Raw genomic sequence first — 11,027 nt, 5'->3', positions numbered from 1 at the left:
TTGCTGATGAAGTTCAAAGACTTAATTAAGCATTCAGTAAATGTTAAAACAACAGCAAATCTCACTGCCATTGAAGCAATGCCAATTTTTAGTGATCCTCTAGGTCAGGGTAGAATTGGCTTTGTAAATTTATGAGATTGTAATTCTTTATGGGACTAGAAAGCCTAGTCTTTCTCCTTTAACTGTGTGTAACTGCTGACTTTGAGTTAACATCCCAATAAGTAACCAAAATACAAGTCTTTACAGACGAAAATAGAGGAAATAATGGCGACAAGATTGTCAAGAAATGCTTCCAAAATATGGCCGCCAGATGACAAGCAGCTACCCTCAGAGGTTACAGTAGGAGGAATAGCCTACACTTCCTGGCACCAAGAAACTCAACTTAAAAGGTCGTTAGACCAATTTTTTTTTATGGCTCTTTTCAGTTTATTGCATGAAGGAGTTACACTAGTCCAAGTTAAAAGTGGACCCCAAATGGTTATACCATACAAGCTGTGAGGTTTTAAACTTGTGACAAGGGACAGAGGGAATTTTTCAACTCATTGCAAGGAAATGCTTACTTAAGCTTCTGTGAGCCACAAGCACTTAAAACCCATGAACCTTCAGCTGGTCGTCCTTAGCCAGTCCAATCTCTACAAGGAACTGGCATGTGTTCTTGCGCTGGTCACCCTGGAGCTGAATCACTTCTCCATATTCTGGATGCTCAATCACAGTACCATTGCAGGCAAATGTCTTCTTAAAGGCCTTCACTAGCTTCTTTTTGTCGTAGTCATCAGCGATCCCTTGGACAGTGGCCAGGGTCTTCCTGCCGTTGCGCTGTTGAATTCTTATATGGATATAACCCTCTGTCCCCACAGGCAGCAGGTCATCACCCTTACTTGCATCAGCAAAGGGGTCGAAAGAGTGGAGGTTATGGATAGCGGACATACGATTCGATTCCTTTTCCTCGGTGGAAACGGCCTGCGGAAGGCGGCGGCTGGAGAAGGCGGGCAGGGGGGACGAAGCGTCGGGAAGCGAGGGGGCTCCACGGGGAGGCTGCTGAGTCCTCGGTGGCGGCTCAGTGACTGGGGCCTAGACCAATTTTCTTAAAGGAGGAGAGCAACAAAGTCTGCTGACAGACTCTCCTTTTTTACTAACCAGCAGCACAAGCTACTTCTGGGAGCTCCTTCCTCCCATATCTAACCATTGTATTAAATCAGGTTGACTAGAAATAAATCCATTGAAACTTATAAGAGCTATACATTATGAAGTAATTATTTTTAAAATTAAAAATGATGTAATTATACTTCAAAAAAAACAGTCCCAGGCAAGTTAAACCTAAGTCCTTAAGTTCAATGCTAGTCCATAAGTCCCTCTGCAGACTTACATAGTGACATGTAATGATGCAGAATGTGAAAAGATCACAGGCTGGAGTTTGAAAAGTCATGTGGATCCAAGATCAGTGGAAACATGGTAGGGGTCCAGCAGCTCTCAAGGTCAGTGGCAGCAGGCAGGAAAAGACCATTTCCCAGGGTTTTCCTCACATGTAGACCACCCCCCCAAGAAGAGATCATAATACTGATACTGTGATCTGATTGGCAGGTTGGATTTCACCCTATACTTTTTTTTAATCATTTAACTGGGCGCTCAAACAACTCTTATCACAATCCACAATCCATCCATGTGTCAAGCACTTTCGTACATTTGTTTCCCTCTTCATTCTCAAAACATTTGCTTTCTACTTGAGCCCTTGATATCAGCTCCTCATTTTTCCCCTCCCTCCCCACCCCACTCTCCCCCATGAACCCTTGATAAATTTATAAATTATTATTATATCATATCTTACACCATCTGATGTCTCCCTTCACCCACTTCTCCACTGTCCGTGCCCAAAAGAGGAGGTTATATGTAGATCTTTATAATCTGTTTCCCCTTTCTACATCACCCTTCCTCCACCCTCCCAGTACTGCCACTCTCACCACTGGCCCTGAGGGGCTCATCTGTCCTCGATTCCCTGTGTTTTCAGTTCCTATCTGTACCAGTGTACACCCTCTAGTCCAGCAGGATACTTTAATACATTTTAAAGTTGACAAAATTATATAACTACCCCAGCCATTTTTCTCAGCTGTGGAGGCAACTCAGCCAGCCAAACCTGCTGCTTTTCTGCCCTCATAGAGACAGCACTGAATGGGCACCTTGGTGCATACATAATCAGTACCCAATCTTTTTTGTTTGTTTTCCATTGCTCCTTTGACTTACAGTGTGCTCCCTGACATTTGTCCCACCTCCCCTATGCAGTACATATATTAACAAAATAATGCTAGCATAGAGAAGGAATCCCCATGCAGAAGTTTCATTTTTTTACTCTATTTTATTTCTGCTTTTTGTACTTTTTTTCTATTCAAATAGTCTCATATATTTGGAGTTCTCTCCCATGACCTCTTCTAGGCCCTCTTTGGGATATGCCCCAATAGCCTGAGAATAACATTTCCCCCAAGTAAAAACAGGCATTCCTTTAGAGTTGGCACACATACCCAAATAAAAACTTTCCCACCCACCACCACTATCTACTCACCCCACTGAGTATATAGATACAGCCACATTCATGTTGCCATAGCAATATAAATTGGTACCCACAGTCAGGCCACACCTGTCTTTTGTCTCTTGTACCTTGTTTCCTTGTACACCCACCCATTATCTGTTTTCACTTCTTCATGAAATATATTTCCTTAGGGCTTATAATTGCTCCTCTTAAGATTCTCATGCTGTGATTAGTGTATATTATTTATAGCTTAGATTTGATAATACTCTGTGCTCAATTTGTGTGTTTAGTGGAAATATAACACACAACAATTCTTCACAATGTCTACGCATAGAATTCAGGGACACTGTTCCTCAAGCTGTCAACCCATTGTCATTATCATTCCCCCAAACATTCCCCTACCATCTAGATAAACTCAATGCTATACAAGCAAAATTTTTCCTTTCTGTCTTTGATTTTTGACAGAGTATGTTCAGAAGTAGGAGCTCTTTTAATGTAGTAGTTAGTTGGATTCAAAAAATTTAGTCTTGAAGACCATATAGGCAGTCCTACTCTGTTACAGAGAACTATGTGGTAGAATCTGCTTAATGGTAAAACATATATACAGAAAACTGGAGATTTCTTTTTAAAGGAATATGTTTACAAGAGGGTGTAAAAAAGGAGAAAATCCACTTCAGACACACATCAAATTAATATGCTTTATTTTCCAAAGATAATACCCTCAATTTAGACCTTTTGCTTTGCATTATTGGGCTTCACCTGAGGCAGCACTTGCATTACGTACTGCTCATAAGAGAAGCTGAGGGCCCCCAAGATGGAGAGGGAGGCAGTCACGATCCCCAGTGGGAACACATAGGAATGCTGTTTCCGTTTTATTTCTTCTATTTTAACAGGGAAGTTTGATGGGAAGTCAAAGGTGTTTTTGCCATAAAAATCCTCAGTATAATTCCAGATCACTGCCATCAAGGTACAGACAGAACTGAGTATAACAAAGTGGGCACTGATTTTGTAACACATTCGGAGAAAATCAGGGTAGGGGGCTTTAATCCAGCTAACCCAAAGGGCCAATGTGCCAAAATTCAGAACAACTAATTTCATAAAATTAGCCAATAAGATCAGATCTTGCCCATACAGCATTGCATCCGAGATGATCCAGCTGTCATTCATGAGTTGTCCATATATTGTTTCAACCACAACTCCGGAGACATTAAAATCATGAACATAAACAACCTCCCAAAGCCCAAAAAACATAATGGGAACAACTGTGCTTTCGAATTCCCACACTCGCCATGATTTGCTGCAAGCCAGCACCAAACCCAGAGCGCAAGAAAAGTAGCTGAAAAGAACACCCAGGAGTTTGCGGATCAAGGCCTTCATCTCCAGCTTACTGCAGAAGAGAAAGAAGAGTTAGAAGAGTTAGGAAGTCAAGTCAGGAACACCAAGGAACAAAGTACACAAAACAGATTGACCCCTGGGGAAGAGCAGGCACCCTGCACATTGTGTCTAAAATTAGAATTATGCATTCTACGTTATTGGCCTCCCACTTTTAGTCTAAATACTTTCAATAATAAAAGAAGCCTAATCTTTAGTCCTGAAACCAAAAATATGCCTCAAACTCATCTTGAAATGGAACAGTTTAGCTTAACCAGTAAAAAAGGTCTGCCATGAGCACTACCATAACATTGGCAAAGCGGGATACCATTGATGGGGGGTGGTGTTCTTGATTAAAATTTTGGTCTATATGGAGCAACAAAAATTTTCATAGAATGTAAAAATAGTATTTTAATTTTTAAAATTTCAGCATAAGTACAATTTACAAATATAATACATTAAAATTATGTATAGTATTATTTTATTCTTTGACATATTTCTCATTTGAGTGAATTTTTTAGTAGATTGCTGTCGTTTAAAATGTCATGAAAATTTTCACAAGAATTTGTTAAATTATATTTCACACATAAAATGGCTTTCAACGTCTTAACACTTCATTGATTTTTCTGATGTCCACACTTTATTTACTGTAGAAAACATGCGTACAGTCGCAGCATTAGTTCCTGGTAAGGACAGCACATATTCCACAAGTTTTAGTGCATTATTGTATGAAACATGGTTTGTTTCAAAATTATGAACTATTTCTAACTATTTGTTCTCAATTGTGATTATTGCTGATCCCCAAGATTTAACTGTTTCCTTATCAATATATTAAAAAATAATGATACCTCATTAAATAGATCATTTTTAGAAATATTACTATATGGGAAATTTTGAGTAATATGATCGAATAATTTTTGCACACCATTCCAATTAAGTTCTTGTTTTAATGTAATCCAAGGAAAATGTTCAATATCATTGTAATGTACCACCCATTCTTCTAAATAATCTATGCAGTTACTATAGAAGTTTTAACGTGATTCATGATATCTGCATGATTAATTGCACCTTGTTCTTCTAGCTGGCTTTTACTATTACGGATAGTTAACAGAAGAAAATTATTTTGTAATCACTCTTGACACTTAAATTTTAAATTATTAACTTCATATGCTACTTCAATTACCGAAATTTTGTCACCTTCAATACGTTTTATAGCATTTTGAAAAAGGAGCTGCTTGATTGTGTACAAACTCTAGCCAAATTTTTGAAGATTCTTTTTCAGAACTCTCTTCTAAAATTCTAGGACATTTATCCTGTGATAGAAAGTAGGATTTCAAAGGATCATATATTTTCACAATTCTTTCGGCAGCTGGCAAAAGGGCTAACCAGCGCGTTTTTCTGTATCCAAGTATTTTCAGATATTCGGCTTCCGCAGTTTCACAAAATAAGCATTTCAACGTGCACAGTGTTTGTATAGGAATAAGAATATACTTCAATAACAATATTTTCCACAACTACGGGCAACAAGTCACCAGCTGTTTGAATGGCGTTATGTATTATGTATATTCCCTTCCCTTTTTCTCCCACTGGTCCCTAGCTTGTCGTGCATTCGTTCTAAATACCGAATTCTTTTAAAACGCTGCAGGAGGCAGGACAAATTGTTAAAAATCCGACCTGTCCTGCCAAAAGCGGGGCGTCTGTTCACCATAGCCAAGTTAGCCATTTATTTCCCCGATGACACTCCATCTTGCCCTGAACAGCAAGCAAAGAAGGCGTTCTGAGGCACACCCAAAGGGAGAGCCAGCAGCTTGGTTTTAATGGTTAACAGGTGGCAGCTAGGAGGAGCCAGGAAAGGAAACCAGCTCCACACTTGTCTGGAGCAGGACTGACGCAGGCAGTGGGACTTGCCTGTTGTTTTCAGCCAGCATGGGTCACCTGATGTTCTAGCCAAGAAGATAAAGAGTTCTCCAGCTAATCGCAAAGAGTGCCTCAGGGCTGAAATCCACGCCCCCCACCCCAAAAAAAACACCAAAACACACACACACACACAAATCCAAAGGGATGCACTTTGGAGGAGTGACTCCCAAGCAAATCAGTTCCAACAAACATTCTAATGTTTCCATAGCTGCCAGAATGCCAGAATAACAAGCAAATTAAAGGGCCAGGGAGGCCAGATCCTCCCTCTAGGGGTTATGGGTTGGCTTGCTCATCTCAAGGACAGCAGTTCAAAAGCACTCCTCAAGAATTGTAGTCTCAGGAACTCACAGGGGCAGTTCTAAGCTTTAGGATAGCTAAAAGTTGGCACTGATTGGTTGGGAGTTGTAAACCACCACCAAACTTACCGCCCCCCCCCAGTCCCACCCCCACTTCCCAGGAGCCTTGGTGGCGCACTGGGTTCTGGGTCAGTCTGCTAACCACAAGGTTGATGCTTCAAGCCCTCCAACTGCTCCACCAGAGAAAGATGAGGCAGACAGCCTGCTCCTGTACATATTTACAGGCTGAGAAGCCTATACAAAATTCTACAGAGCAGTTTTTTAAAATCTTTTTATTGGGGCTCATAAGGCTCTTATCACAGTCTGTACATACATCAATTGAGCAAAGCACCCTTATACATTCGTTGCACTTGTCATTCTCATAATTCACCTTCCACTTGGGTTCCTGGAATCAGCTCGGTTTCTCTCCCCCCCCCATCCCCCTCCCTCCCCGATCCCACCCCTGGTCCCTTGATAGTTTATACATAATTATTATATCTTATCTTACACTCCCCGGCGTCTCCCCTCACCCGCCTCCCCATTGCCCATCTCCCAGAGAGGAGGTTACACATAGATCTCCGAGATCGGTTCTCCCTTTCTACACCCCCTTCCCTCCTGGTGTCACCACTCCCACCGCTGGTGTTGAGGGGTTCGTCTGTCCTAGATTCCCTGTGCCTCCAGGTCCCCACTGCACCACTGTACATCCTCTGGTATAACCAGGTCCTCAAGGCAAGGTAGAATTGGGGTCATGATGATTGGGAGGGGAGGAAGCGTTCAGGAACTAGAGGAAGGTTTTGAGTTTCATTGTTGCTACACTGAACCCTGAGTGGTCCATCTCCTCCATACTACCCCTCTGAAAGGGGTGTCCAGCTGTCTACAGATGGGCATTGGGTCCCCATCACACACTCCCCCTCTTTCACGGTGATGTGATTCTCACCACCACCCCACCTTTGTTGTTGGAAACCTGGTCTCCTCTGTCCTTCACGGTCACATATGTCGGTGTGCTGCTTCCGTGTGGGCTCGGTTGCTTCTGGGCTAGATGGCCACTTGTTGGCTTTCAAGCCTTTAAGTCCCCAGATGCTATATCTCTCAGTAGCTGGGCACCATCATCCTTCTTCACCACACTTGCTTATGCACACTTTCGTCTTCAGCGATTATGTGAGGAAGGTGATCACACAATGATTGCTTTTGTTCCTTTGTATCTGCTACATGGTCCATTCAACACCTTGTGTTCGCTTAGGCCGTGTGCTTCTTCTCTGTGGGCTTTGTTGCTTCTGAGCTAGATGGCCGCTTACTTGCCTTCAAGCCTTTAAGACCCCCGACGCTATATCTTTTCTTGATAGCCAGGCACCATCAGCTTTCTTCACCACATTTGCTTACACACACGTCTGTCTTCAGTGATCATGTCGGGAAGATGGGTATCCTGCAATGACTGTTTAGCAGGGCGAGGTGCTATTGTATTGGGGGATTATGATGAGGAGGCCCAATGTCCATCTGCTACCCTACTACTGAACCTATAAATATATGCATATAAATCTATTGCCCCCATAATCATAAATATATTTACATATGTACATGTCGGTATTTAGGCTTCTCTGTATGCACTTTGCCTCCTACTCCTTTCCTCTATTTCCTTTCGCTTTCTTCCCGACCCATTACCATGTTTAGCCTGCATTCTGGTTTCAGTAATTCCTCTCAGTTACCTTGCTCTTGGTCACTCCCTACCAGTCCTCCCTTCCCCTCCCTCCTCTGGTTTTGAACCACTCGTTCTTCCCTTGTCCCTGTGTTGGGTGACACCTCCTCCCTTCCCCTACCTCCCATGCTCTCATGTCCCTCCAGGACCGTTGGTCCTGTTGTTTTCTTCTCTCATTATTTGTCCAGCCTATCTTGTCTAAGTGGACCTGCTGACATAGTAATATGTGCATACAAATGCATATGATTTTGACTGCGCCCAAGTGGCGCATAAGAACATGGCTTTGACAGAAGCAACATCGACACGCTGATAAGCAGAAAAGCCACTAACATACAAAATTTACAAGGTAAAAAACAAAAGAAATTTTAAAAAGACTAAAAAAAAGATAGCAAATATTAAAAGAAAAATTGCTAGTAGTTCAAGGTCAGTTCGTTGCCCTTTAGGAGTGTTTTCTAGGTGTAGCTTGTGAGGTGCCACGTCCTGGCTCGGAAGACCATCCTTTATACTCCCTCGGGATCCCTTTGCTCTGCTTCCTCCACTGCTCCATTGCACGCCCCCAGTGTTTGCCTCCGTGTGGTGGGGTCAGGTCAGTCACACATCCCCCATTGTGTCTCAGGTGCTGTCCCGTGTAGGGCCATGTGTTGGTGCAGGATGTCGCATCTCGTAGTGTGGTCATCTGAATGGTCCTCTCTGTATGATGAGCCCTTCTAGCTGGTCTATCGACCTTGGGCTTGGTGGACCCAGGTGTACTCCACTACGTCCTTTCTCCTTCTTTTGTTTAAGCTTCCTTCTGGATGTGGTGTGGTGGGTCAGTTCCTTTCCCACTCCAGACGATCTATTTTTGATTTCTGTGGTATTCCCTTCGAGTGTGGGGGTCGGCCTAATTTTGGTTTGGGCCAGCTTGTTGTCCAGCCTCTTTGTGTAGATCTCTGTACTTTGCGTTGCCCTCCTTGTTTGGTGTGTCGTGGTGGGGTCCGTATGCATGTTCCAGATCTGTGGAGACACAACCGATACTCTCCCATGGGTGGGTTAGTACCCTGCCCCCCCCATACCATCCATTCGGATTCACCGCCTCCTGGTTCTCCCTCTCCCTGCCCCCCTACTCCTTCTTTATGCTGGGCTCTCATGTACCTTCCTAGGTGTGGCTTGCCCTACCTCCAACTATCTATGCTTCCCCCCATTTATTGTGGGATGGATGTTTATTCTACTATTTCTGTCATGCAGATTGTACTTACCTCAGGGGACTCATGTTGTACCTGTCCCTTTGGGTCTGGCTTACCTCGCTTAACATAATTCCTTCCAGCTCTTCCCTGAAATAACGTGTTTCATGTGCTCATCGTTGCTTTTCAGTGCTGCATAATACTCCATTGTGTGTATGTGCCAAAGTTTGCTAATCCACTCATCTATCGATGGAAACTTAGGCTGTTTCCAAGTCTTTGCTATTGTGAATTGTGCCGCAATAAACATTGGAGCGCATATGACTGGTCGTGTTTTATTTGCTGCTTCAACCGGGTATATGCCCAGTAGAGGGATGGCTGGGTCATAAGGTAGATCAATTTCCAATTTCTTTAGGTATCGCCAGATTGCTTTCCACAGTGGCTGTACAAATCTGCAGGACCACCAGCAGTGGAGGAGGGTTCCTACTACACCACAGCCCCTCCAACACTTGTTACTCTCTGATTTGCTGATCTGGGCTAGCCTCAGGGGTGTTAGGTTGTATCTCATGGTTGTTTTGATTTGCATTTCTCTTATGGCAAGGAACTTCGAGCACTTTCTCATACGTTTATTGGCCATATTGATCTCCTCTCTAGTGAAAGTTCTTCTCAATTCATTTGCCCACTTCCTTAGGGGGTTAACTGTTTTCCTCTTTTTGCAGGTCACGATGGTGTTGTAGATTTTAGTAATGAGCCCTTTGTCTGATGTGTCATTACTAAAAATCTTCTCCCAGTCTGTGGGTTGCCTTGTCACCCTCTTGGCGAAATCTTTCGAGGTGCACAGGTGTTTTATTCTTATTAGATCTCATTTGTCGATTTCCAGTTCACCTGTGTGTGTCCCCTTCCCTGTTGCAGTGAGCCTATGTGTTGCCTGGGCCAGTGCTCTGAGATTAGTCCCGATTCCCTCCTTAATGGTCCTGATGGTTTGGGGTTTGACTTCTAGATCTGTGATCCACCTTGAGTGTATTCTTGTGCATGGGGTGAGGTAAACGTCTTGTTTCATCTTTCTACATGTGGATATCCATTGTTTCCAGCACCACTTATTAAAGAGGGCATCTGCTTCCCACTTGACGTTTTTGGGACCCTTGTCGAAGATCATTTGTCTATATGCTGATGATTTTACTCCTGGGCTTTCTATTCTTTTCCACTGGTCTGAGTGTCTATCATTGTGCCAGTACCATGCTGTTTTGACCACTGTAGCTGTGTAGTAGGCATTAAAATCAGGTAGGGCGAGTCCTCCAGTTGTGTCCTTCTTCTTGAGGCGTTCTCTGCTAATTCTGGGTTTCTTCCCTCTCCATATGAAGTTGGTGGTCAGTTTTACCAATTCTTTGAAGGAGTTTGATGGTAATTGGATTGGTATAGCATTGAACTTGTAGAGTGCTTTAGGAAGAACTGTCATCTTTACTATGTTCAGCCTACCTAACCATGAGCAGGGGAGGGTCATCCATTTGTGAAGGTCACTTTTGGTTTCCTGTAATAGGGTTTTATAATTATGCTTATAAAGGTCTTTGTTATTTTTTGTTAAATATATTCCTAGGTATTTCAGTTTGTTCTTGGTACTTCCCTCTTAATCGCCTCTTCCATGTCCCTGTCCGATGTGTATAGAAACCCTACCGACTTCTGTTTATTGATCTTGTATCCTGCTGCTCTTCCGTATTCCTCTATTGCTGTAAGTACTCCAGCTGTGGAGTTTTGGGGGTCTTCAATGTATAGGATCATGTCATCTGCAAATAGCGATAGTTTCACCTCCTCCTCTCCCAACTGGATCCCTTTGATGTCCTTCCGCTGTCTATGTTGTTAGCCAGAACCTCCAAAATGATATTGAATAGAAGAGGGGACAGGGAGCATCCTTGTCTTGTACCCTTTTTCAGTGGGATTGTTCTTGTCTTTTCTCCATTGACTATGATGTTGGCTGTTGGTCTTTCATAGATAGATTGTATGAGCTTGAGGAACTTACCTTCCAATCCTATCTTCAT

The 11,027-nt window shown here is 43.0% G+C and overlaps 1 pseudogene; it reads right to left on the bottom strand.

The window, feature by feature from the left end:
* Positions 1-571: 571 nt before the first annotated feature.
* Positions 572-995, bottom strand: LOC142435608 (eukaryotic translation initiation factor 1 pseudogene; annotated as a pseudogene).
* Positions 996-11,027: the final 10,032 nt, after the last annotated feature.

Source organism: Tenrec ecaudatus, chromosome Y (assembly GCF_050624435.1).
Source record: "Tenrec ecaudatus isolate mTenEca1 chromosome Y, mTenEca1.hap1, whole genome shotgun sequence".
Classification (NCBI taxonomy): domain Eukaryota; kingdom Metazoa; phylum Chordata; class Mammalia; order Afrosoricida; family Tenrecidae; genus Tenrec; species Tenrec ecaudatus.
The sequence above is the reverse complement of the archived record's forward strand: the minus strand, read 5'-3'. Positions and strand labels throughout refer to the sequence as shown.